This window comes from Lycorma delicatula, chromosome 5, assembly GCF_047948215.1.
Source record: "Lycorma delicatula isolate Av1 chromosome 5, ASM4794821v1, whole genome shotgun sequence".
Taxonomy (NCBI): domain Eukaryota; kingdom Metazoa; phylum Arthropoda; class Insecta; order Hemiptera; family Fulgoridae; genus Lycorma; species Lycorma delicatula.
Genome location: NC_134459.1, coordinates 177,182,222 through 177,207,700, shown reverse-complemented (window position 1 = coordinate 177,207,700; position 25,479 = coordinate 177,182,222). Strand labels below are relative to the sequence as shown.

Sequence of the window (25,479 nt, the reverse complement as noted above, 5' to 3'; positions counted from 1 at the left end):
TTACAGGTTCATTGTATTTTAAGGTAGAATTAATTATGATAAGTCGCGTTCGCGTTCCATACCTCCATCCCCAGTAGGCCCAATTATGAAGTGAGATACTATTTAAACATTTTTTTTTTAATATTTATTTAAGATTAGATTAAGTGCATGCTGTTAAGCCATGTTAACCTGAAGGGAATTAGCTAAATACTGTTATATTTATTATGTATGATATATATAATTCAAGTACATCAAACTATTTTTATCAATCGCCTTGATATTTTTACTAATTTTGTTTCAGAAATTTAAGTATGTTTCAGGTATATTTACACTAATGGTAATATTTACACTAATCAGTGATGAAGAATAAAAAATGAAAAATGGATTCCAAAAGAATTAAAATATTAATAATAGCTTGTTAATTTGTATTAATTTATTTTATACTAATTTTTCTCCAGAGTGTTTCAAGTTTGTTTCAGCTACAGAAAATTGGGATATTTTAACTAATTAATGCTGGAACAACTCACTAAAGTGATGCTTAGAAAATTGTATATGTGATCATGATGTTTAACAAAAAATAAGATGAATAGGCTAATTTCAAAAGAATCAAAATGATGATCATATAAAGATTAACACAATCAACATCTAGATGACATAAGTGAGTATAATTTTAAATTTAATTAGATTATAGGAAAACAATGTAAAACCTCATGTTCAGACTTCTTTCACAAAATAAGGAAAGGGTTTTTTTTTGTGAGACCATTTTAATTTTTGACATCGTAAATGATAAATAACCTCGTGGAACACTGCATTTGAGTTTAAATAGTTTTAAGTAAAAATAAACAAGTATAATTAATTAGCCTTATTTATTAATAACACAGACTTGTGAAGATTTTTACTGCATGGAACATTTTGTGTCTGAAGATGAATCAATGGTACTAGTTTTGAATTGAATCTTTTCAGTAATCATTTGTAAAGATTTTGCACCATACTATATTTTAGATATTGCTGATATCCCTAATTTTAGTAGTAAAAGAGTTGTTGCATTCACCATAGACACATTATATTAATCATGTAACCATTTTAAATTTGCATTTGCCATAGTCTAGTATAAGTTTTATTTTATGTCACATTAAAGATGTGCTCTCTTTTTTCTGTTTAGCTTTTGGATCCACCATAAGGTATTACTTCAGAGGATGAATGAGGATAATATGTATGAATGTAAATGAAGTGTGGTCTAGTACAGTCTCAGGTCGACCATTTCTCAGATGTACGGTTAATTGAGACTCAACCGCTAAAGAACACCGGTATCCACAATCTAGTATTCAAATCCATATAAAAGTAACTTTGTTTACTTGGTTTTGAACCTTAGAGCTCTCGACTTTGAAATCAGCTGATTTGCTATGATGAGTAAACCAATAGACCAGCCCGGTGGGCTGTTTTCCTCCAACAGTACTGCTAACCTGGTAAATTAACAGTTATTTAGTAAACTCAATTGACCCCCTCTTATAAGTAATCGTTTGCAATTTGCATTCTGTTACATGATTTTTATATGTATGACATTAAAAATCGCTAATCTGAACAGAAGGCTGAGCAAATATTTTGGACAGTGTAACAAACGGTACTTACGTATTAACGCCACCGCAGCTACAGCTTTATTTAAAAACGAAGTAGTCAATCGGATTTCGGTGGATTAACATTAATTGGATTTAGGTGCTATAACATTAAGGTTATATTATTAATAAGTTGTATATATTATGCATATTTAATGTTAATTATAAGAGGGTAGCGAGCGTAGGTTATATTTAGTTAGGTTATTTTGATATACGTACGATTTGTCAGTACACGAAGTCAACATATACGTACGAAATCAACATAACCTAAACAGCAGCTGTAGCTGCTGTGGCGTTAATTCGTTAGTACCTAACAAACTTATACCAAACAGTATAGGTGGTTGCTAACGAGGTAAAGCAAAAAGAAAAAAAAAACTTTGACCCTCTTGTTATGAATTTTGATCGGTATATTTTTAAATGAACTTAGGAACTAATGAAAAATCATTGACTTTGTGTCTTCTGTATATCTGGTGCAGAAAATTTAATAGAGTAATACAAAGGGATTCATTCATCTATGAATGAATCCCTATGTATGCCATTTGGTATTCAAATGGCATAGTGTGAAAAACAAAATCATTTCAATTTTTTGTTTGAAAAATATCTGTAGTTAAAAAAACTCTACTCAGTTCATTAATCTGACATTGACATTAAGACCTGCTTCATGGACAGGATACAAGTGTTTTAAGAATTCAATCTGTGTTACCAGACAATAAAATTTCATCCCCCTAGCATAAAGAAAAAGTCGATACAATTTCTGCAACGGCCTTTGAAGATTAGAATCTACAGCCACCCAAAGATGAAGAATTTTGTACACAATTTGGGTCTTATCAAAGAAATTAATAAACTTTTAGGATCATTATTTAAAAAAAAAAAAAATATTCTAGTTTCTGGGTGAAATGTTACTGATACAGAGATAACAGGAAAAATTCTAATCGTTCAGCATCGATCGGTTTGTCAACTAGAAATAACTTATGACCAACACATTATGTTTGTTTATTGACTCAAAATAGTCTTAAGGATATTCTCCTGATGAAAACAGACTTACTTCAGTATCAACTGTGCATTCAGTATCCGTTAAAGAAATTTACCTTATCTCTCTTACCCCACATTGAGTTAGAAAATCTACCAGGTTGTTAGATTCCCCTGGCAACGTCAAAAATTAGTTTTGTGTTTTCTCTGTCCCAAAATACACGAAGGAATTTTTTTACTAAATTAGTTCAAATCCTCTGATACAGAATAATAATAATTAACAAACTTTGAATTCTACATAGATTATTTATTACTGTAATTTATTAAAAAAAATTAATAGTATACTAAGAAATTCTTCTTTTTTTTGCAGGATTTTAGTTAATTGGATCATAATATTTTATACAATCAATTCAGTATTTCTGTATGGAATTTATTTTAAACTTATCAAAGAATTCTTTTGTAAATTGATAAAATATACTACTGATGGTAAAATACAATGTATGTAACAAAGAACATACATTGTTATTTGTTACATACAAAGAAAAAAAAAGAATAGTGTGAATAAACAAAACTTAGGAAGAAGCAGCCAAACATTATATTTTTTGTTATTGACATCACACTTGGTATAAATATTATAAATAAAGTATAATAAATAGTGTATTATAAAAAAGAATCGTTGAATACCAGTATATAGAGACAAACATGTTTAGTTAAAAATATGTCTAAATAGATCTGTGTTCTTAGTTGAGGTCGGGTGTGATATATTGTCCGGTTATTCATAGTGATCGTGGTCGGTTTGCATGTGACCAGTGGATATTTCACAGTGAAATGTCACAGAACGACATCTTTGGGCTATGTACGAGCTTGATAGGTTCCGCGTTTGTGAGCAGGCTGAAGAGGCACCCACTGAGGAGGGTGGTCCGATTGAATTCGGGAGACAGCGCCTGGGGAAGGATTTGGTGGATACTATCCCTCCTCGTTCTTCCAAGAGAGCGCTTGGTGGATTATTTGGGAAACTATTCGAAAAAATCTGATCGTGTGCCTGGGCGGGAAATTTCTGTGGAAGGTACAGTGTCTCTGTTTGACCGGGATGAAGTAACACTTGCAGCTACGCATTAGCCCGACAAAGAGCCCTGTACTGGATAGCATCACCAGTGATGCAGTGCAGGTCATGGCCCTCATGGTCCTGTAGAAGCTACAAGATTCTGTCAACTACTGCTTAAGACTTGAATTTGTGCAGGATGCTTGGAAGGTTGCTCGGTTGGTTCTGTTGGAAAAAGGAAGGGACCAGGAAGGTAATGTCACTGGCTACCGCCCTTTATGGTCACTGAGTACTCTAAACAAGCTATTCGAGTGCCTTCTCGTGGAGAGATTGACAACTGAGTTGGATGTTGGGGTATGTTTAAGCGATAACCAGTATGGTTTTCACAAATGTATGTCCATGGTGCATGCTATTGACGGAGTAGTGAAGCTGGTCAATGAGGCTGATGCTGGTACCTGGCGTACCAGAAGGATTCCAGTTGCTCCTGGATGTTGAAAATGCTTTCAATAGCCTGCCCTGGTAAGTGATTCATGACGAACTGCAGAGACATGGTGTGAGTGCGTACCTCTGGTGGTTTGTAAATCAATACCTACCCGTAGGTATGTAGTTGCCAACTTGGAAGGAAAGCAAATTACTCACGAGGTGGAGTGTAGTGTGCTTCAGGGCTCTGTTCTCGGTTCTCAGCTATAGAACATCGCGTAAGATGGTGTACTGAGGATCGGGTATCTGGAAGGGGGTCACGGCTGTAGGCTTTGCAGATAACCTGACTGGTAGTAGTTGGCAGTACAGAACATGAAATAGCTGAAGTTTTAGCTAAGGATAAACTGGTGATAGCAGGAGAGCCAGGTGCTTCGCCGCTGTCGGTAGACTTGACATAGGTAATCTGCTGGAGACGATGTTGATCAGGGAATCATCGCGGCAAGATGTGGTCGCCTTTATCCTCAAAACCAAGATGGCAGAGGAATTATTGCGTGAGGGCTAGCATTCATGTAGCCGATTGGAAGGGGACAGCCTGCACAAGGAGGTAGTTGGGGGTCTCGCTGGGGTCGTCACTACTGTCAAGGTGTGCAGGACTCTCCAACCCATCGGCTTGTGGCCGATGATGACCTCTGGTTGTTTCTGACAGATCTGTAGCGTCGCTGACATTAGATGTAGATGGTGACCATCTCCTCATTGTGTTTCTGTAGAACAAACCCTGAAGTCCTACTGAACCTGTTTCTCTACCGGTGAATAGACATAGAGAGGAAGAAGTTCCACCGTGAATGGAGGCTCCATCGATCATGTGTTTTGCCAGAGCATGCGAGATCGGTGGGATAGGGATGGTATATGCATGGAAGTGGTTAGGCGTCTTTTGGTGCTGCAGCTGGTGATATGAGTAGGACTCCCAACACTGCCCTGTGTGTCTCACAGGAGAAACATCATGCCGTGAGTAATGCCAACAGCCGGGTATCAGGGCATGTTGGAGGTTGTTTAACGAGTCCTCATCTCTGATAGGAAACTTCACACACCCAGTGGTGTGGTTTTCTGCATGTCTGGTCCCAGATTTTTCCTCCTGTGAAAAAAAGTATAAACTGGTAATCAAGAGGATTTCTTTTTAAAATTCATAAAAATTTTATATATGTTTGTGAGATTTATATAAAAGAAGGCTATTGTTATATATCAGTAGACATTTATTCTTACCGCAATATACTTGTGTCTTATAAGGTGGGGTACAGAAAACAAAGAAAAAATAGGATAATATAGACAGAAAAATGATTGACATGAAATAAAAATTAGAACAAACATAAGATCATAATTATTACCAGAAACAAGATTTTGCAAAAAATGTATGGATAAAATTAACAGAGGAACTTTAAGAGATTTAGTTTTAAGCAAGAAAGTGACTTAAAATAATATTTCTGAAGAGAATTACATATTTTACATTCACGTTTGAAATTTTTTTGACTTATCTTTAGCAATGTAATTGATAAACACGATGAACACTTTTCTCAGGATATGTTAGAGATGGAAACGTGCTTCCAGGGAAAATGGTGTCTAAAGATGCTTGCCGATTACTGCTGGAGAATGAATAGGAATATTCCTGAGAATGATTCAGAAGAAAACTAAAGGAAAACAGTTATTAGGTAAGGTAATATCATAATTTAGGCTATATAATTCATTAATCAGGTTTTCTTTAAATTTGCGGTACTAAATACTCTGCTTCCAGTTTAGTTTTGGTTTGCAGATTTGAAATCACACAAAAAGTACTATTCACCCTTTAAATATATGTAATTGGAATGATATATTTTTTTTAGAACTGTGGGAATTGGCAAGTTGATGGTTATTTGGTTGTAATTTGTGCCATCTTTAAAAAGTTAAAATTTTTCTTTAAATTGAACAATATTGTTTTTTAAAAATTTTATTTGTATTTTTTTGATTGTTTATTTTATACAACCTCTACAAGAGGGGTATATGTATTTAAATGATTTATAGAAGTAAATTTGATGTAAAATCAAGTCTGTAACACTTTTATTGAATGCTACGTAGAAATTATTTGAATTGAAAAAAACTCATGGTATTAAAACGATTTTTTGTAGTGTAATTCATGGTAATATTTTTTAACACTACATAATGTTGTAGAGAGGAATTTGAGTTTTTTTTTAGAAAGGGAAAATATAATTCTCTGTTTATTTAAACCAAATGTGCAATTTTTTTTTTGTAATGACTATTTGACTTTGTCAGGAAGAATGAATTAAGGTGATTAATATCTATTATTAAATTTTACAATAACTGATAAAAAATGATTAACTTTTGTCACCCTTATGCTAAGGAATTTAATATACTTTTTTTTATTTACAGCCATGTTTACCATGATTTCAGATTTTCTTGTACATTAATTTTATAAAGAGGAATCTGAAACAATGAGAAAGAAATTTTCACCTGATTACAGTTAAATTATTTAATATTGTATGAGTTCTTGTACAAGACAAGTGTACCATTCTGCAATCATAAGTAAGTACAATATTTCTTAAATTTTGTAGAAAAATAATGTTTTATTTTTCATTAAAATTTTTTAATAATATTGCAAAAGAGAAAGCTTCTCTTTGAAACTCTTCTCGGTCTTAATCATCGGTTAAAAAAAATAGTCTCTCCATGTGTAAAATAGTTTTTTTTTCTTTTCCTGTTTAGCCTCCGGTAACTACCGTTTAGATAATACTTCAGAGGATGAATGAGGATGATATGTATGAGTGTAAATAAAGCGTAGTCTTGTACATTTTCAGTTCGACCGTTCCTGAGATGTGTGGTTAATTGAAACCCAACCACCAAAGAACACCGGTATCCATGATCTAGTATTCAAATCCGTGTAAAAATAACTGGCTTTACTAGGACGTATAGAATAGTTGTACACTAGAAACATTATGCTTATTAGTACAAATCTTTTTTTCTCCCTAGCATTATGAAGTGATGACCAAAATTGCCAGCAGAATTAGTTGAAATTCATGTTAGATTTACAGTCCTTTTTTATCTTTATCTTAATTGAAATTGTGAAGCTATGTATGAATCTAAATGTTTATATAATAATTATGAATTTGAATTTTCAGAATTCCTAAAAATTCTCATCAAATTTCAAATAAATTGAATCTCAACAATAGATGCACACAAAAGAACAAGTATAATGTATTAGATCACAAATTAACTAGTATTTATTCCTGGTTTGTGAAATACAATTTTTCAAATAGAAAATTTTTTGCTTGTAATGAAATATTATAATTTATTTTCATCTGTCTGATGGTGTGGCTTAGATCCGGTCTAGATTAACCCTCCTGTTGCCAAGTGTTTCGACACCTTTATTTTACCAAACAAGGCATTTTGACTACCCCAATACAATTTTGTGATTTAGAGTAATATTTGTTTTTAGATTATGTTATTTTCTATGAATAGCTTTATTTATTATTGAAATACAGTTTTTCAAATAAATAAAATTATTTAAACTGAACATAGATTTTCGGTTCACAAGAGAAATTTAATATTGGACACCTGTAAAATTAAAATGTATACACTTTGGCTGTCATTGCAGTAAACTAGTACTTGACCTCAAAATAACATAATAACATTTTTGATCTGTTCATTCAGGTACATTTTTGCACAACATGCACTTCACAATAACAGTTTCTTCTCTGTGTGTATTACAAACAGGTTTCTTACAGGTTACACAACGGAATCTTGTTTTATGATCTTCATTTCTCTTGCAATCTTGACTTTATTGTGGTGTTGGTAAGTTGGAACTCTGTGGTTGGATCATTGCTGTCGGAATTTCAATACCGCATGCTTTCAGTTCATCTTGTACATCCTTATGAAGACCGTTGATATTTCTAGCACTTTCCTCCATGTTGCCTTTGCCGAGTCCAAATATCAGCTCAGTCGTGAAGGGTTTCCTTCGGCCATGATTATTCTCTGGCCACTCAGGAAATCTTTGTGTGTAAAGAATATATACATTCAGTGCTTCAATATCTACCATCTCCATGAAAGGTCTTAGCGGTCACAGCTAGGTTCCTCTAACACAGTTGTATTCTCTTGTCATTTTGTCTGCATTATCTGCAGCACCTTTAGTTTTGTTGTAATGAGTTTTATTTCAGGTTTGTATTCACCTTCTTCACCATTCACTTGCCTCTCATTATGCAGAGCGGAAGGTAACATTACAGACTTGCCCGTTTTTGGAACATAGGAAACTACAGTCAAGTCATTTGTGAAATCAAACATTGAAGAATGAACTTCTTTCTTTCTGTCTGGCAAAAATTCCTTTGGAATCTCTTTCTTATTGGAATCCAGGGTACCAACCAGTGTCGTGTTTCATTTTAATAGTTCAGCAGCCAAGGGAAAACTGGTGAAAAAATCATCTGCTGTCATTTTTGAAAAATAAGAAGATAAGACATTTCATATTAAACGGGGTAGTCTCACAACCCTACTGATATATTCCATCAATAACTATAATAACAAAAAAAAAATGAGTGAGTCATAAGTGTGAATATAATTTCAGTCATTTTAGGGCAATCGTGAAACCACAAGTACGTATTTCTTCAGATAAAATTATTATAGCGAAAAAATCAAACTGGTGTAGTCAGAATGCGCTTGGTAATGTGAGCGTTAATGAAGTTTCTTTTGCAGTACTACTTTAATATTAAGTAAAATACTCTATATTAGAATGATTTTTCATAATTCTGACAAAAAATCAAAGAAATTAGTATTTGTATTTTTAACTGAATTGCGCTTATTATATTTATTACTCAGCGTAATAATCACTTAAAAAACAAGTTAGAATTTTTTCTGAATCTTTTCAAATTTTAGTTCTTTTGTTCCATATTTTATATTGCCTCTCATTTTCTTTCTTTGCAACAGTAGAGTTTCATTTCCAGTTTTTATAAACTAAGCTAAGAAACCTAAAATTTCTACAGTTGTTTTTTCACTATCGGATCACTTCTGAATAATAATTACATATTTTTTATGTTTGTAAACAAATTTTATGATTTTTTAAATTCAGTAATTAACATTATAACATTTTTATTATTTTTTATTAATTATAGCATTCATTATTTTCAATAATTTTATTTATAGTTTTTATTTTTATAGAAGCCCTTTTATTATAAATTCAACTGTAATTTGGTAATAAATGTATTCTATTCAACCTAATGGATAAATTTAAAAATAATACATAACAGTTTCAAAAAATACACATTTTTCACACTATAAAGGGCGCAAAGAACGGAACATATTATAAAGTACTGGGAGGACCGCAAGGCCCAAACAGTCCATCAAAGAGACTTGGATAATGGACTGACTAAAATGTTCTTATGCAGTCATAAAAAATTACATATATATATAATATTCATAATAAATTAACCACCAATACACAGTAACAGAAAAATCTAAAAAAACTAATACCAAAATTTCTGGGATCCATCATCAGTCTGAACACAATTCTATTTTTTTTTGTCTTCAGTCATTTGACTGGTTTGATGCAACTCTCCAAGATTTCCTATTTAGTGCCAGTCGTTTCTTTCAGAATACCCCCTACATCCTACCTCCCTAACAATTTGTTATACATCAGAGAGCATCCCCAACTGTGTAGGGGAAGACGTTACTGGTCGCCACACCACCATCTCCGTTCCCACCTCCGAGGGGCTTTACAGGAGGTCGTGTTTAGGTTCTCTAGCCGATTACATCTCACAATCATCAGGTAGGCCTCGGTCGGTATGCCACCGATGTAAATGCCTTGGCAGACATTTGCATCAGTAAATACAAATCGAAATAAATCATCAATACAAATCATGCGAGAGCAGTCGATATTTGACTAGGGCCTAATAGGTCGTACGTACCGTATTATTTATTTTATACTAAAATATTAGCTTTAAATATTTAGCTTTAATATTAAAACGATTGCTAACTAAGATTACAATTAGCAAGAGTTCCAAATATCACACTGCCAGTTTATATGTTATTAGGTAGTCTAAAGAGGTAGTAGAAGAAATTTTGGTTAAAAAAAGAAATCGATTCATAAAATTTTACCTCCCTCATATGAAGTTGAAATCGATTTGTTAGTTTACATCATTCGTGTGAAAGGCAAAATTCTGTTGATACATTTTGTAAATTAAGCACAGCAAAGGATCGTTCTCATTAAAACAGAATAATTTTTTGATTTATTTATAATGGAAACATAACGGATCTGTTTTGTTTTTTTGTTGCAAAATCCAGAAATATATATATATATAAAGATTAGAAGCTTTTGAAATGCGGTGCTATAGGAGAATGTTAAAAATCAGATGGGTGGATAAAGTGACAAATGAAGAAGAGGTGTTGTGGCAAATAGATGAAGAAAGAAGCATTTGGAAAAATATAGTTAAAAGAAGAGACAGACTTATAGGCTTACATATTAAGGCATCCTGCAATAGCTTTAATATTGGAAGGACAGGTAGAAGGAAAAAATTGTGTAGGCAGGCCACGTTTGGAATAAGTAAAACAAATTGTTAGGGATGTAGGATGTAGGGGGTATACCGAAATGAAACGACTAATATTAGATGGGGAATCTTGTAGAGCTGCATCAAACCAGTCAAATGTCTGGTTTGTGGCAAATATCAGTACACAGGACCAAAATACTGTTTAGATTTTTATCTTGATCCGATCAGAATAGATTTTGTAACTGTAAATTTGTATGTTTGAGTTCATTTCTCTAAGAACTTTCAGAACTTTTATTCTGTTAATCCGTATATTGATTACATTCATTATAATCTTCTTCTCGTATTATAAAGGCCTTTTGTAATATTTTACCAAAAATATATTCATAATCAATTGTTAGAAATGAAGTAATATAATCGTACTTATAATGAATCGCGTCCCATAATATGTTTTTCACTCAATTCTTTCTATATTCTCCTGAAGATGGGTGTAACGTGTGAAAACCTTTCAATATATTTTATTGATAAAAGATTGTAGATCATCATTATTATTATTAATAATATTTAATTTTTTTTTTGTTTTACAGGGAAAAAGGATATCAGATGTGGAAGAAATTTACAAACCATAATGATTTGTTATAATTAAAATTGTAATATCATAATGTATAAGTTTTTTTTTTAATTTATGTTATATGTCTGTAATCTGACAATGTATGATAGACATAAATACTGTTAAGCTGTTCTTATCAAGGTTTTGCCACGGTTTCCCTTGATACAATAGGGCAAATGCCGGAACAGTTCATTTAGTTTTCCGTGGAATTTAATCTTTGATATCCTTATTTACATTTAAAATAATAAAAATAAATATTATTTATTTAAAATTTTATTTGTTGTAATTTCTTTCATTACCTATTTAATGCCCGCTTAATATGACACGTTAACCATTAAAACTACACAAATTACCTTTTTGACTGAATACAAGTATAGTAAAAAATAGAGTCGATCGATTCGTCAATAGTATAATAATAATAACAATAAGTATACAGAAAACCATCGATTACAACACCTCAAACCACGCAACTTCGCGTAAACCAACTGCGTGTAGAAGTATGAACCGCGAACTACTAAAGCTATCATTGTACCTTTGATTCGATTATTAACTACAACGACTGATGACCGAAGGCGGTATTTATAACATTTTCTACGTAATCGATGTTTTCTTTCGGATTCTAAACGGTAAAAATTGTAAATGGAAGTTTATTTTTAACTTAAAGCTTCTTAATTGTCGCCTACTCTTTACAGTAAGTCTGATTTTTCAATTCTCTTTTTTACGGTTTCTTTTCGGTTTACGGTGATACTTAGCCGGTCGTGATTCGCTTCGTTCGCCCTACCAAACTAGCCCGATGGAATTGCCCTTTGATCTTCGCTCGCTTCATTAAACGCGTGCTTTTGAGAATAATGATGACAAATAAAAATTTGAAGCCGTTCAATTAATACAAATATTATTGTATTATAATTCCTTCGGAGCAGCTATTTGACCGGTATAGAACCCGAAAATTTAAGCGAACGTAGAATGTGGATTTCAAAAACCTTTTATATTAAAATACTAGTTATAACTGGTTACCCGTACTTCGCGGGTAAAAATAGATTTTCCCGGTTCTTAGCGTTACCCGAAAAACACGACTAGGTGACCGTACATCGTTTCTAGTTTTTTTTAATTTAAAAAAATGTTTTAATTACGTTTATTTTATGTCTTTTAATTCAGTAACCGGTCACAGGTGCAGCGAGTCGCATCGCATACATACGAGGTGCTACCCAAAAGTTCGGGGGAATTTTACCATAAAAATATAGTAGGTTACCATAACTTATAATTTCCACTGTCTCCTTCAAATTAATCTCCTTGGGCATTGATACACTGATCCCAGCGTTTTCCCATGATTCCATGCATCCCTGGAAGTCTGCAGGTGTAAGTGTTCGAAGCACGTTCTGCGTTTCTTCCTGAATCTCCCTGAATTGTGTTAAAACGACGGCCTTTCGATTGTAATTTTATTTTTGGAAAGAGAAAAAAGTCGCACGGGGCAAGGTCAGGCGAATAGGGTGGGTGGGGAATCGCTACCGTCTTTTTGGAAGCCAAAAAATTCGGAACGGCTAGCGATGTGTGCGCGGGCGCGTTTCATGGTGCAGAACCCGGCTGTTGTTACCCCACAACGTTTGCGCCTAATGCTTTCACGTAACCGCTTCAAAACTTCGCAATAGAACATCCCACTGACAGTTTGACCAAGAGGAACAAATTCCTTATGGATAATGCCTTTCATGTCGAAAAAAACAATCATCATGGATTTCAAGTTTCTTGAACTTGGCGTGCTTTTTTTGGCCGCGGTGAACTTGGCGACTTCCACTCCGACGACTGCTGCTTAATTTCAGGGTCATACCCGTACACCCATGTCTCATAACCGGTTATGATGTTGGATATGAAGTTAGGGTCATCTCTTGCTGAATTTTTCAATTCGCTATAGACAGTTAGGCGATTTTGTTTCTGGTCGCTGTTCAACAGTCTCGGTACGAATTTTGCAGCGATGCGTCTTACGTTCAAATTGTCCTACAAAATGCGTTGCACAGACCCTTATGACATTTGTACGATTGCACAAACATCGTGGATTGTTTGTCTACGATCTGCAACAATAGCCTCTCGCACTTTCGCGATGTTTTCCGGTGTTGCGCTTTTTTCAGTAGCGATCAGAAGACGGCGGAAAGCAAGGGCTCTTTGATCGCCAAATCAGAAGGGCGAAAGAGATGGTAATTAGTAAAAACTAATAACGTATTTGTTTCTGTGCACATAGAAATTTAAATTTACTACCGTTGGAGTATAGTGTTTTTAAGAGGACATTTTATCGTCTAATAATACTAAAAAATATTATCTGTTGACATTTTATTACTTATTCGATTAGACCGAACACGGTTTTTAAGCACGTTACGCTTAATAACCGTTTACCGTATTCTTGAATGTAATAAAGTGTAGAATATGGTTATTATCCTGCTTCCAGCTATCGATTCATTCTTTTTCGGTTCTTTTATTTTACAGAAAACTTTAACCGCGGCCTTGAAAAGGCTAAAAAAAGCAACCTCAATAATTTTAGCTACGAACCGCTACTGTTCGTGACTGTTTCTAACCAAATGACACGATTTCAACGATGAAGAATTCCAGAAGTCGGGTATCTCTCAAACGGATGGACCGATTTGGATGAAATCGGCTCGATGATTTCTTGTACGTGATGGCGATTAATTTGTCACGATAGGTGTAGGAGGCAGGGACATATGGACCTAATGGGTCCTGTATCTCAAAATTTTATTCAAAGGGTAGAAATTTTTCATATTAAATAACGCCCCTTTGATAGAGAAAATATTTTCTGGTATTATTCGATCCCCTATAAAGGGATAAAAATATCCTTTTTTCGGTGTCTCGGCGGAGGGCGAAAGAACATGTTGGTATGCCTATATTTGAACTTTATTTCGACGAAATAGACTTTTCCGTCATCCGTCAAGAAATTTTAATCGCTGAAATTACTTAATTTTACATATTTACTTACAATTCTAACGTTACACGTTTGTTAAAACTGTTAACGCCGTATCAAAACAGTAGATACAATGAATATTATTAAAAGTACTGGTATCAACATTTTATCTTTATTAAATTTCAACTTAAGCCGTATTCTATTTTCTCATTTTTGACGGCTGTTTTTAAACGCTATATAGAGAAGTGAATACCGTATAAAAAATTAAAGGAACTTATAGTAAAATCCAATATAAGTTAAGTAAATTAGCGAGCTATTTAATAAATAAACTTCGAAAATGAGAAAACTGTTTCACAAGAACACAATATTTTTTTTTATATTTGGTAAATGTAAATAGCATACAAATGTTGCATAATAAAAATGTACAAATTTATCCCGGTTTCAAAATCGCCACAATAAACACTTAAATTACTTATATGCGCTGTTACTATGTCGTATCAGACATGTAAATAGGTTATCCGTGTTAAAAATGTACATTTATTCATACTGTGGAAGTTTTAATCCCCATAATAATACTAGAAAGGCATCAACATCATTTTTAAGAAATTATACGCATAATAACTTTTAAGATACGAGTAATATATAATTTCTTATTTTTTTACCGTATTTTACGATAATTTATTCGGTTAAGGTAGTTTCTTAAAATTTTTGGAACTCTGCTTCAGATCGTGCTTAAAACATATTAACGTTTCCGTATATACACAATAGGCATAGATTTACAAATAAATTATACAGTCCACTGCTATTGAAAAAAATAAAAATTGAATAATTCACTCGATGGAGTAAATAATAGATTTGCATAAAATTCGTGTAATAATTTATTTAATGTACTGGAATTTACAACTACACAAATACAGACATTTGGCTACCTCTGTTATAACCGTTAAATTGTGCAGACTGTGACTATTAGTTAGTAGTATCATTATAACAACATTTATATTATACGAGTATATGCAATTTTACCCGTCATGCCTGATACAGGTATTTGAGATTCTTTACAGATTGTTGGTAATGTCTTTCTGTCATACCATTATGGATCTTGAAGTACAAAACCCTCAGATTCCATTTCCTGAGCAAACATTCTTTATTTAATAACCAACTTGTTCATTAATATTTTATTAAGCGACTTGGAAAACTAAAAACGATACAGTATTTGAATGTTTGAGCGTGAACCTGCAGTCACAAATTAAGTTTGTTATTGAAATATCTTTAATCCGCTGCATGCTATTATTATTACTTTTATTACTTAGAAAACAGTTTACAGTTTGGTTAATCTCTAGATTTTTCCATTCCGTGCAAATCTATCTGCATAGATTCATTAAAATGTTTTCCTAGTTGCGTAAATGTAACTTTCTGAACAGGGTTAAAACAAAACGTAACCCTAAATCTATACAAATTTTTTCATATTTAAAATAATTGAATGATTTGTCATAAAAAGCACAGATTTCTGATTTCTAAATACGACATGGAAATGACACATAGCAAGATAGTTCAGATCAACGGTCAGGTTGACAGCCATCCAAGTACACTTGTTCATGTTAGGGAGCCCTACATTTTCAGCCGGTAGTAATAAATAGCCTTTACCAACTAACTACTTTTTATCTTTTTTTATGAGGATTGAGTTTTCATCGATTCACTCAAAACTCATCCATCATCAGTTAATACGAGGTTGGCCGATTAAAAAAATTAACACAAATAATTTACCGTATCTTTACCGTTAGTTAGCGTTTAGATTTAATTAATCATTTTAAACATTTTCTAAATTAAAACATAAAAAAACGATTTTCCAAATTCTAAGAGTATTAATTTATCGACATATTTGCTAATCAAATAATTAACTGCCAAAATGCCTAACATGAACTATACCTAGCATTTTAATAAATCTGAATCTATACAAAAACATTATTAGAGTCAAAAACTAAGAATTAATTAAAACCGTTCTAACAAAATATAGAGAAATTAATGGAATAGAAAATAGACAAACCAAACTTTATTTGCATAAAAAAAAAGACTTTTATAATTTCCTTTTTTCCTACTCTTTAACTTAATCTATAATTTTATGCGTGCATTACACTATAATCATGCAATTTTACGGAAAATAATTTGAATATTACTTTTTTTTTTAAGCGTTTTTATTATTAGAAATTATTGATTGGATTAAACAACCGCTGCCAAATGAAATTCATGAAGTAGAAAATGGAAACTGCCCTAATGAAGATAATGATGAGGATAATAAGTTAATTACATCTTTTTGTTTTAGTAATAAGGTAATAATATTTTTTTCAGGGATATACATGTTTGTTACTTTACGCTATCTACCCGGACTTTCTTGTGGTTATGATATATATAAAGCATCTGAGGTATTTAACATGAACCCGGAGGTTAAACGCAAAAAAAGTATCTCTTACACAGCTGAACACTCCAGAATTTCAACGGCATGTCGAAACACAACTATATGTTTGCTTTGATGAAGAAGGCAGCAGAAAACTACTTCATTTCCCATTTTTACTAGTAAGCTGGGCCTGAGCATGGGATGCTTGATATATTACGGATGGGTAGTTTAGGATGCGATTTGTGTCTAAGTTTAGATCGTGTAATATAACCTTTTAGATTCAAACAGTCCATAAAAAAAAATATTAATGCAACAGTAAATGTTATGAATGTTTAAAACAATAATAAAAAAAAAATTACACTCGATTGTTTTTATTTCATCAAAATCAGAAAATGTCACGGCCAGTTCACACTTTTTACACTTTCATTAATATTAAATTCAAAATAAGTTAAAAAGTAATTTTTAATTTAATAACCGCAATTCTTAACATTTTTTTTAATACACATCTACCCAAAAACTTTTTTTTACAACAGCTACTGGAAGATTACCAGAGAAATCTGCTGAAAGTAAGAGGAAATGGTTGACAAATATTAATTACAAAAGCACAAAGAATATTTCATTTACAAACAGAAACATATATAAACCCGGCTCACATGATGCCACAAACTGAATAGTTTCTGTATTTATCGACACAGTGCACAAAGTTCTTCAAAAAAATTCTTTCTTGCAAAAAATTAGAATTTCACCAAGATTTCCAACCGTATAGTATACTAAAAAAAAAAACTGTTTTATTATTATATAGACGTATTTGTATTTGAATATATTAAATCTGTAAAGCTTTTATTTAAATTAATTTTTTCAACTAATTCTATTAAATAAGAAAAAAATTATTTTTTCTTAGTAGCAATGAAAGTAAAGGAAATTTTGTGACAGTGTAGTGTTATGTACAAGGTAATAACACGATCCTCGGTAGAAATTGAATCTTCATATTTCAATAGACATACAACTCCTATTTATTTTTTTTACTTTAAAATTAAAAATCTGTTACAAAACTGTCGTAAAGTTATTGTATTTTGATTCATCTTTACCAGAAAATACAGCAAATTTTTATTAGAAATCTTAAGAAAGAATATTCAAATTTTTTTCCCCAAATGAAAGACGATTTTGTTAAATCCCTCTCTTTTTTCACGATCGCATAATTAATCGGCGCTGGTGATCGCATTACAGCTGAAAGAGTTTATACCGTGTGAACTAAAATTTATAGAACCAGGGAAAAATGATCAAATCAGCTGAAACGATTAAAATTGTAGTTTTCCATAGTTTATTGTGGAAAAAATCTTATTTTAATAATGAAAATTTTTTTAGTAAATGTGTAAACGGGGTTGTAATGATCAATCCTTGAAACTACCGGCTTTTTTCTTGTTATATTCTCATGTAACGTTGCTAAGAGCAATGGGCCTATACCTACAAATTAGGCAGGGAAACACACTAATGTTTCCTTCTACCTACCTACTTGTATTTTAATTTCGATAATTGAAACAGAGTCAATTCTGAGTGTGTTTCAAAGATACCAAGTCATAATGCAGTTATTTTCGGGATGAAATGTATTTGTTCAAACGAATCGGTTTTCTAAGACCTTGAAATCCTGAAAAGTCAACTACGTTATCAAAATTGTTTCATCCTGTTAAAAAAGCATTCTCTAGCATTTTAATTTTTGAATGTAGAATTTGAATACGTCAACCGGTTAAAAGCTGTACTCAAACAAAAAGTTATTGCATAACTTTAATGTCCTGATATTTATAAAAAAATCTTTGAATTATGGAATGGAATGCAAAGTTGGCAGGAGTCTATTACTCCCTACTTTATCGCAGAACCTGGACAGAGTCCCTTGCTGCTGGATCATTCTAATCGGGCTTGTTTTTAAAAGGGTTATTTTTTAATCTCGGATCTAATTTTTCAAGTTTTGTCTATTATTATTTTAGTGAATTTAAGACGGATTTAATTGCATTCCAATCCGTTGTTAAACCAGCGTTATCGAACCCATTTCACGGGCCGACCGCGGAAGGCTAGGCTTATAAAGCCTGTCCTCCCGACGTAATTCCCCTTCAGACCGTCCACTGAAGTCCTTTCGGTGCTAACTCTTTAATAGGCTAGCAGGAATACGCCACAACGGGGCACTAGCTATAAGGAGGGAGCAATGCGTCCCCTTTTCCGGAGGAGTCGCAATTGCTGGGATATTTTGTCTTACTGTAAGTTTTTTTTTAAAATTTAGACCGCGTTTTTGTTTTATGCGCGACTTACCGTGTTTGACGTCTTCAAACTATATAACTCGCGAAAACTTTTCACTCGCGACCCCGGAAACGCGTCTGACGCACTATTCCGTTTATCGCTCATGCGATATGGAGGCCCCTAAGCCTGGTTTGTCGATTTTCGGCTACCGCACCGCACCATCACGGTGGTTCGTCCAGTACGGCGTGAGGCCGCTTCCTTACAACTGTCGGAGTTGGGTCCTCTCGGCAGATGTCCCGAAGATGACTGTGTTCGGACACAGCCGCTCTCCCGAACAGTCTGCGCGCCTGCGCCACCCCCACCTCGGACACGGATTGAAATCTCGCATCAGATCGGAGAGTGGCGTTCCTGACGAACCACGGAGCTCCAAAGATCGTCCGCAACGCGATGTTTTGGACGGCCTCGATCTTCTTTTGAAGCGAGGAGCTCAACACTGCCCCCCATGCCGGGTAAGCATATGTTAGAATCGGCAGTACGTACAGCCGAAAAATGAGGAGCTTAGTTGCCAGTGGGTACGGGCTGGCACTGTTCAGCACTGGGTATAGCGAGGCTCTGGCGGCCTTAGCCCTCCGGGTCGCATAATTTACATGTTCGCCGAAGGTAAGCCGCCTGTCCAACACCACCCCCAGGTACTTAACTGTTTTTTTTTTTTTAATTAAGAACAACAGTTCTTGATAACCTCCATACAAACCTTTTGTAAGTGATGGAGCGCATTTTTATGCTAGTTGCATTAATAACAAACAAAATTGTAATTACTGTGTTTCAAATAAATCCAACAAAGGCTCATCAAAGACCATTTAAGGTTAAAAAATCTCAGCATCCTAAATTATGTGACGGTACGTTTTTGAAAACTATAATATACTAGTATAAACGTTACTAACATTTTTTATAATATTGCATCGTAGATATTCTCTATTTTGGGAAAAATGGGAACTCTGAGCAGATTTAATTCCAACTATGAATAAAACTGCTGCAGAAATTAACCGCTGTGAGATCCTTTCCGACCATTTCGTCTCGCATTTTTTTATACTCCTCAACAAGCTTGCTCCCAAGATTTGAAGCAAAATAAAAGTTAAATTTTCAGAAAATTTAAAACTTACTTCATTTCACCGACTTTAATTTTGATGCGCTTCACAAAGATATGAATCTTGTCTGTAGAACTGTATGACGTTACAACACATTGATGCAATTTTCAGTTCGTATTTTAGAAAAACCATCCCATACAATCATTCAAAATATATTCATAATGTTCAAATAACGTACTTTAAATAAGGGAATTTTTACTTCCAAATGTATTAATTTTAACTTACCAGACCGTTCAGTTTGATATTTAATACCAATACTGAAAACACAAAAATATTAAGATTAAAACCGGTTTCTCAATATATATATATATATATATATATATATATATTAAAATCTAAAAGAATTTATTTATTTGGTTACCGAATTTTGGAAATTACTAAAATATCATAGTACAAAGGGAAATAGAAGGAAAATGGGTGCAAATGTATGTAAAAACCTAAAAAAACAACTTGTGGTTGTGTAAGTAACCAAAGATAATACCGCAGATATAAGTATAAAATTGAAAGTTTTCAAAAAGAAAAACTGACGAATTGACAGAAAACAGAAAATATTCTCATAATTATTGTACCTTATATAAGAGTATAATACTACTATGCATAATAAAACTAACTTTTAAAAAGTCTCTTTACAACTGTATTCATTCAACCAATATATGATAAACAATGTATATTTAAGGATACAATAAACATATAAATGAAAACCAAAGAAAAAGCAAAGAAGAATAATTTCAATGGCTTTATCTTGCGTAGGAAATTAGAATAACATGATTTTTCTTTTCTACAGGGTGTCCCATATAAAACGCAACCCAACCTTATATTGGTAGGTATTGAAATAATAAAAAGGCATATTTAAATGTAAATGTAATTTTTATTATTACCATCCATTACCTTACATTTAGAGTAAATCTTGGAAGTGGCCGCCATCTTCTTGAATACAAGCTTCGATTCTTTTTACAGCGTTTCTTGCAATTTTTTCAAAGTTTGTGGCCGGATATTTAATACAGCTTGTTCAATATTGACTTTCAATCGTTCAAATGTTCGCTTTTGTCGCTGTAGGCTTTTTCTTTGAGGTAAGCCCGTAGAAAAAAATCTGCCGCAGTCAAATCTGGAGATCATGGCGGCCACAAGCCTCGACTGATAACACGATTACCAAAGAATTACTCGACGAAATCAGAAGTTGAACCTGCGTAGTGCGATGTCGCACCGTCATGTTGTAGCTGGCAGTGTCTGTCTTCCTCTTCCAAGAGTGCGATGAACCGAAATAAAATATCCTGATATCGTTCTCCATTAATGGTGTACTCGAAAAAAAAATAGGACCGATTATTTTCTTCCGCGATATCGCGCACCACACGCCCGACTTCTGCGGGTGTAATTGTTATTCGTGATAAACGTGGGGATTTTCAGCGCTCCAAATTCTACTGTTTTGGCTGTTTACGTAGCCGTCCAAATGAAACCGCGCTTCATCTGTGAAAAATAACGAATCCATAACGTTAATTCCCTCGCGCAGAAATCGACGGAACCGTTGACAATATTGTAGCCGTTTTTCTTTGTCGGGCTCAAGAAGTCGATGAACCGTTTGAATGCGATAAGGTCGTAATTTTAATCGTTTGGTCGCCTGATGAACAATCGATTTAGATAAATTAATTTCAGCAGACAAACGTCTGATCGATTTATTTGGCGAGGCGAGTAATCGTTCTTTGATTTCAGCGACCGTATCTGTATTCAACAATGACGCAGATCTTTTGTGTTCCTCGTTATTAACAGAACCGGTCTCTCTAAATTTTGCGATTAATCTTAATACTGATGTTTTGTTAGGAGCCGGTTTATCCGGGTACTTATGGCGAAACAAATCTTTTACTGCAACCGCTGATTTCGTACTGAAGTACGACTCGACAATGAAAACACGTTCATCTAGCGAAAACACCATCTTGTCTCTAGCAATACACTGAACGTTATGATTGCATTTTTGTTACTATCGGTAGTGTTCTACTGCGTCACCGCGATGTTCAGATGTTGGACGAGTCCATTTCAGTAACGAGTACGGGAGTAAGCTTGACTTTTGAAATTTCATGGATGATTGATTGATGGGTTGCGTTTTATATGGGACACTCTGTAGTAGTGATGACAATTTTCAGCAGAAATTTTCTGCTACTCTTCAAAAAAAATGTAAACTGTGATTATGAAAAATGTATAAACTAAGGCCAAAGTAAATCAGTAAACAAAATTATACTGATCGTCAAAGTTCATCCTCAAATAAAACTAATTTAGTTACTGGAAAAAGTAAAAACATTTTTTACACGATTGCGGGTACCAATAATAATAAATACATTTTTCCTTCTTTATAAGATTTAGTATCAGTAAAAAGTTTGTTTTTCACTATCCATTAGGAAGATGCATTAAAATAATATATAGTAAAATAATTTTTTTGTTAATACTTAAGTCCTATGTATTTTTTTGTTGAATTTATTAACTTCAGTAATACCATTTATTTATATTGAATGCGCATTTAATATTTAAACGCGCTTTGAAATTTTAATTTAAAACTTTGTTAATGAAAATGTGAAATATGTTTAAATTTTACCTTTTTATTTTTGTTTTTTTCTTTATCTTTTATTTACTCAACATTTTTAATTAAAGTTTTATCTGATTTTTATGGAATTCAGTTCTGTTATTTAATGTTTGTCTATATTTCTGTGTATCGGAGGTAAAAGGCACAACGTCACAAACGTTAAATTTTTCAGGAGAACCGATTGAATGATCCACTTTTATCGCTACTCTGAAACTTTTTTACGGTATAGTACATACAGTTTACGTATATGTAACATATATATTTTAGATTTTGGTAATCTTTAAAAATCTTATTTAATTACCAGACTTAGTGCCTTTTACCTCTGTGATAACAACTGTATAGAACATTATTATGAAATAATTATGTCTTATTAGGAAATTAAAATTCAATTTAAAATAACATAAAATAGTTTTATTTGTCTTCCCGTTGTCTTATTACACTAGAAATATTTTGCAGAAAAAAGTTGAAAAATATAACATTATAATATAAGGTTTTAAGAACATGTAAAAACAAAATATAAAATACTAAAACCAAAATTTCATTCTTCATCTACATAATCCGTAAGATTTGTGTTCCCGTTGTTTTACTACGCTACAAAATTTTTGAAGAAAAAAGTAAAGAAAATGTAACATAATATCAGGTTTTAAAAATATTATAACATAATACAAAGTAAAAAACTAAATTTCAGTCTTCTTCATCTCCTGTATAGCCGCAACACTCTCCACGTGTCTCAAACTTTTATAGAAGGCATGACATTCCGCGGGTAACAACTTCAGCAGGGATGAAATGCCGTTGTATTTTTCTGAAGAAATAGGCCTAGATTCATTAGCATTTACTTTTAGAGTCGGTGGAAATTCAAAAGCTTTCCGAGTATTTCTGTTTAAATCTACTTCCTTAAAATCATTTTCCGACAGATTTTGTAATAAAGACGTCCAATATTTTCTTGCGTCTCTTGGAGATGCAAGAAAATATTGGACGTCTTAAAATATTTTTTTAAATGTTCAGCATTTAAAAAAAATTAGGGTTCAAATACAGAGATAGATGAACAATTGCTAACATGTACAGGAACCAAACAGCAACAGTAATAATTGAAGAACATAACAAAGAAGCCGTAATAAGAAAGGGAGTCCGACAAGGATGTTCCGTATCTCCGTTACTTTTTAATCTTTACATGGAACTAGCAGTTAATGATGTTAAAGAACAATTTAGATTCGGAGTAACAGTACAAGGTGAAAAGATAAAGATGCTACGATTTGCCGATGATATAGTAATTCTAGCCGAGAGTAAAAAGGATTTAGAAGAAACAATGAACGGCATAGATGAAGTTCTACGCAAGAACTATCGCATGAAAATAAACAAGAAGAAAACAAAAGTAATAAAATGTAGTAGAAATAACAAAGATGGACCACGGAATGTGAAAATAGGAGGAGAAAAGATTATGGAGGTAGAAGAATTTTGTTATTTGGGAAGTAGAATTACTAAAGATGGACGAAGCAGGAGCGCTATCAGATGCCGAATAGCACAAGCGAAACGAGCCTTCAGTAAGAAATATAATTTGTTTATATCAAAAATTAATTTAAATGTCAGGAAAAGATTTTTGAAAGTGTATTTTTGGAGTGTCGCTTTATATGGAAGTGAAACTTGGACGATCGGAGTATCTGAGAAGAAAAGATTAGAAGCTTTTGAAATGCGGTGCTATAGGAGAATGTTAAAAATCAGATGGGTGGATAAAGTGACAAATGAAGAGGTATTGCGGAAATCGATGAAGAAAGAAGCATTTGGAAAAATATAGTTAAAAGAAGAGACAGACTGGTAGGCCACATACTAAGGCATCCTGGAATAGTCGCTTTAATATTGGAAGGACAGGTAGAAGGGAAAAATTGTGTAGGCGGCCACGTTTGGAATATGTAAAACAAATTGTTAGAGATGTGGGATATAGAGGGTATACTGAAATGAAACGACTAGCACTAGATAGGGAATCTTGGAGAGCTGCATCAAACCAGTCAAATGACTGAAGACAAAAAAAAAACTTGGAGATGAATACGTCGTGACAGATGAAGTTTTTCTTTATTAACATCCGTTTTTCTGTACACCACAGGAGAATCTCCTTGCTGTACTCAGATCCTCGGGTTTATGAACTATAACCAAATTATTTTCATTAATAAAGTACTGAGAAAGTTCTTTTTGTCGGTTTAGAAAGCCCGAAATTTTTGTATTTTTTTAAAGTCCAACCTTGCGGTCTTGATCCGAACAGTTCAACTTGATTTTTTGATAAATTTAAATCTGTGAACGAGTCGCTTAATCGACCTTGTGATATAAGATGTGGCTTATTGTAATGTAATTTAAATCAAAATCATTATTGTCTCCTTTAGTACCGCCTGATTCTTCATCGCCGCTTTAAAACATACATTCACAGGCGGCTCAAGAACTGGAATAATTTTACCGTGTGGTACAGACCTGATTGCAGATCGCAATGAAGGATATTTTACAGTACGTTTACATTTTTTAGATATTCCAGACGCACTTGTTAAACAGAAGTAACAACCGGTTACATGATCCTTTAGTTCACGCCAAACCATAGGTACACCAAACGGCAAAGCCTTCCGTGTACCTTTCAGCCATCGTCCTAAATATACAGAAAATTTAGTGCGTACTGAATCAGGAGCCCGTGTCTTATTATCCTGATCAATTTTATAATGAAAGTACAATATATGCTTTTAATTAAAGATTTATGCTTTTTTAATTAAAGGTGTAATGTTTTTCTATTTGATTTTACGGTAAAGTCACCGCATACATAACAAAAGGCATCCATATCATTTTCACAATTTCGAGGCTTATGACACTGCACTATTAACAAACTTAAGACGGCAACAAAATTAATCGATTCCTAAATCCAGCGCTTAATACAAACAACACAGCTGTGTTTTCAGCTACGTTTTCACCTGCATAGACATGATTAACCTTGTCCATGAAGGCTCACTCTTCAGTATTAGATATGATGTCTTAATATGCGACTACGATGTGATTTAATTCTTTGTCTAGTATTTTTTATTTATAGATTACAAATTACGTTAACAAAGTTAAACGATAAAAAATTAGC

At 33.2% G+C, this 25,479-nt stretch overlaps 1 long non-coding RNA gene across 3 annotated transcripts; it reads left to right on the top strand.

The window, feature by feature from the left end:
• The first annotated feature begins 1,407 nt into the window (after positions 1–1,407).
• On the top strand, positions 1,408–11,363 carry LOC142324598 (uncharacterized). 3 transcript variants are annotated; one of them, XR_012756340.1, is made up of 4 exons: positions 1,408–1,445; positions 5,596–5,726; positions 6,442–6,594; positions 11,120–11,363. It is a non-coding gene; the product is annotated as an uncharacterized LOC142324598 (long non-coding RNA). The 3 variants fall into 3 exon arrangements; XR_012756339.1 differs by lacking the exon at positions 1,408–1,445 and adding an exon at positions 1,573–1,692; XR_012756338.1 differs by lacking the exon at positions 1,408–1,445 and adding an exon at positions 1,573–1,708.
• Positions 11,364–25,479: the final 14,116 nt, after the last annotated feature.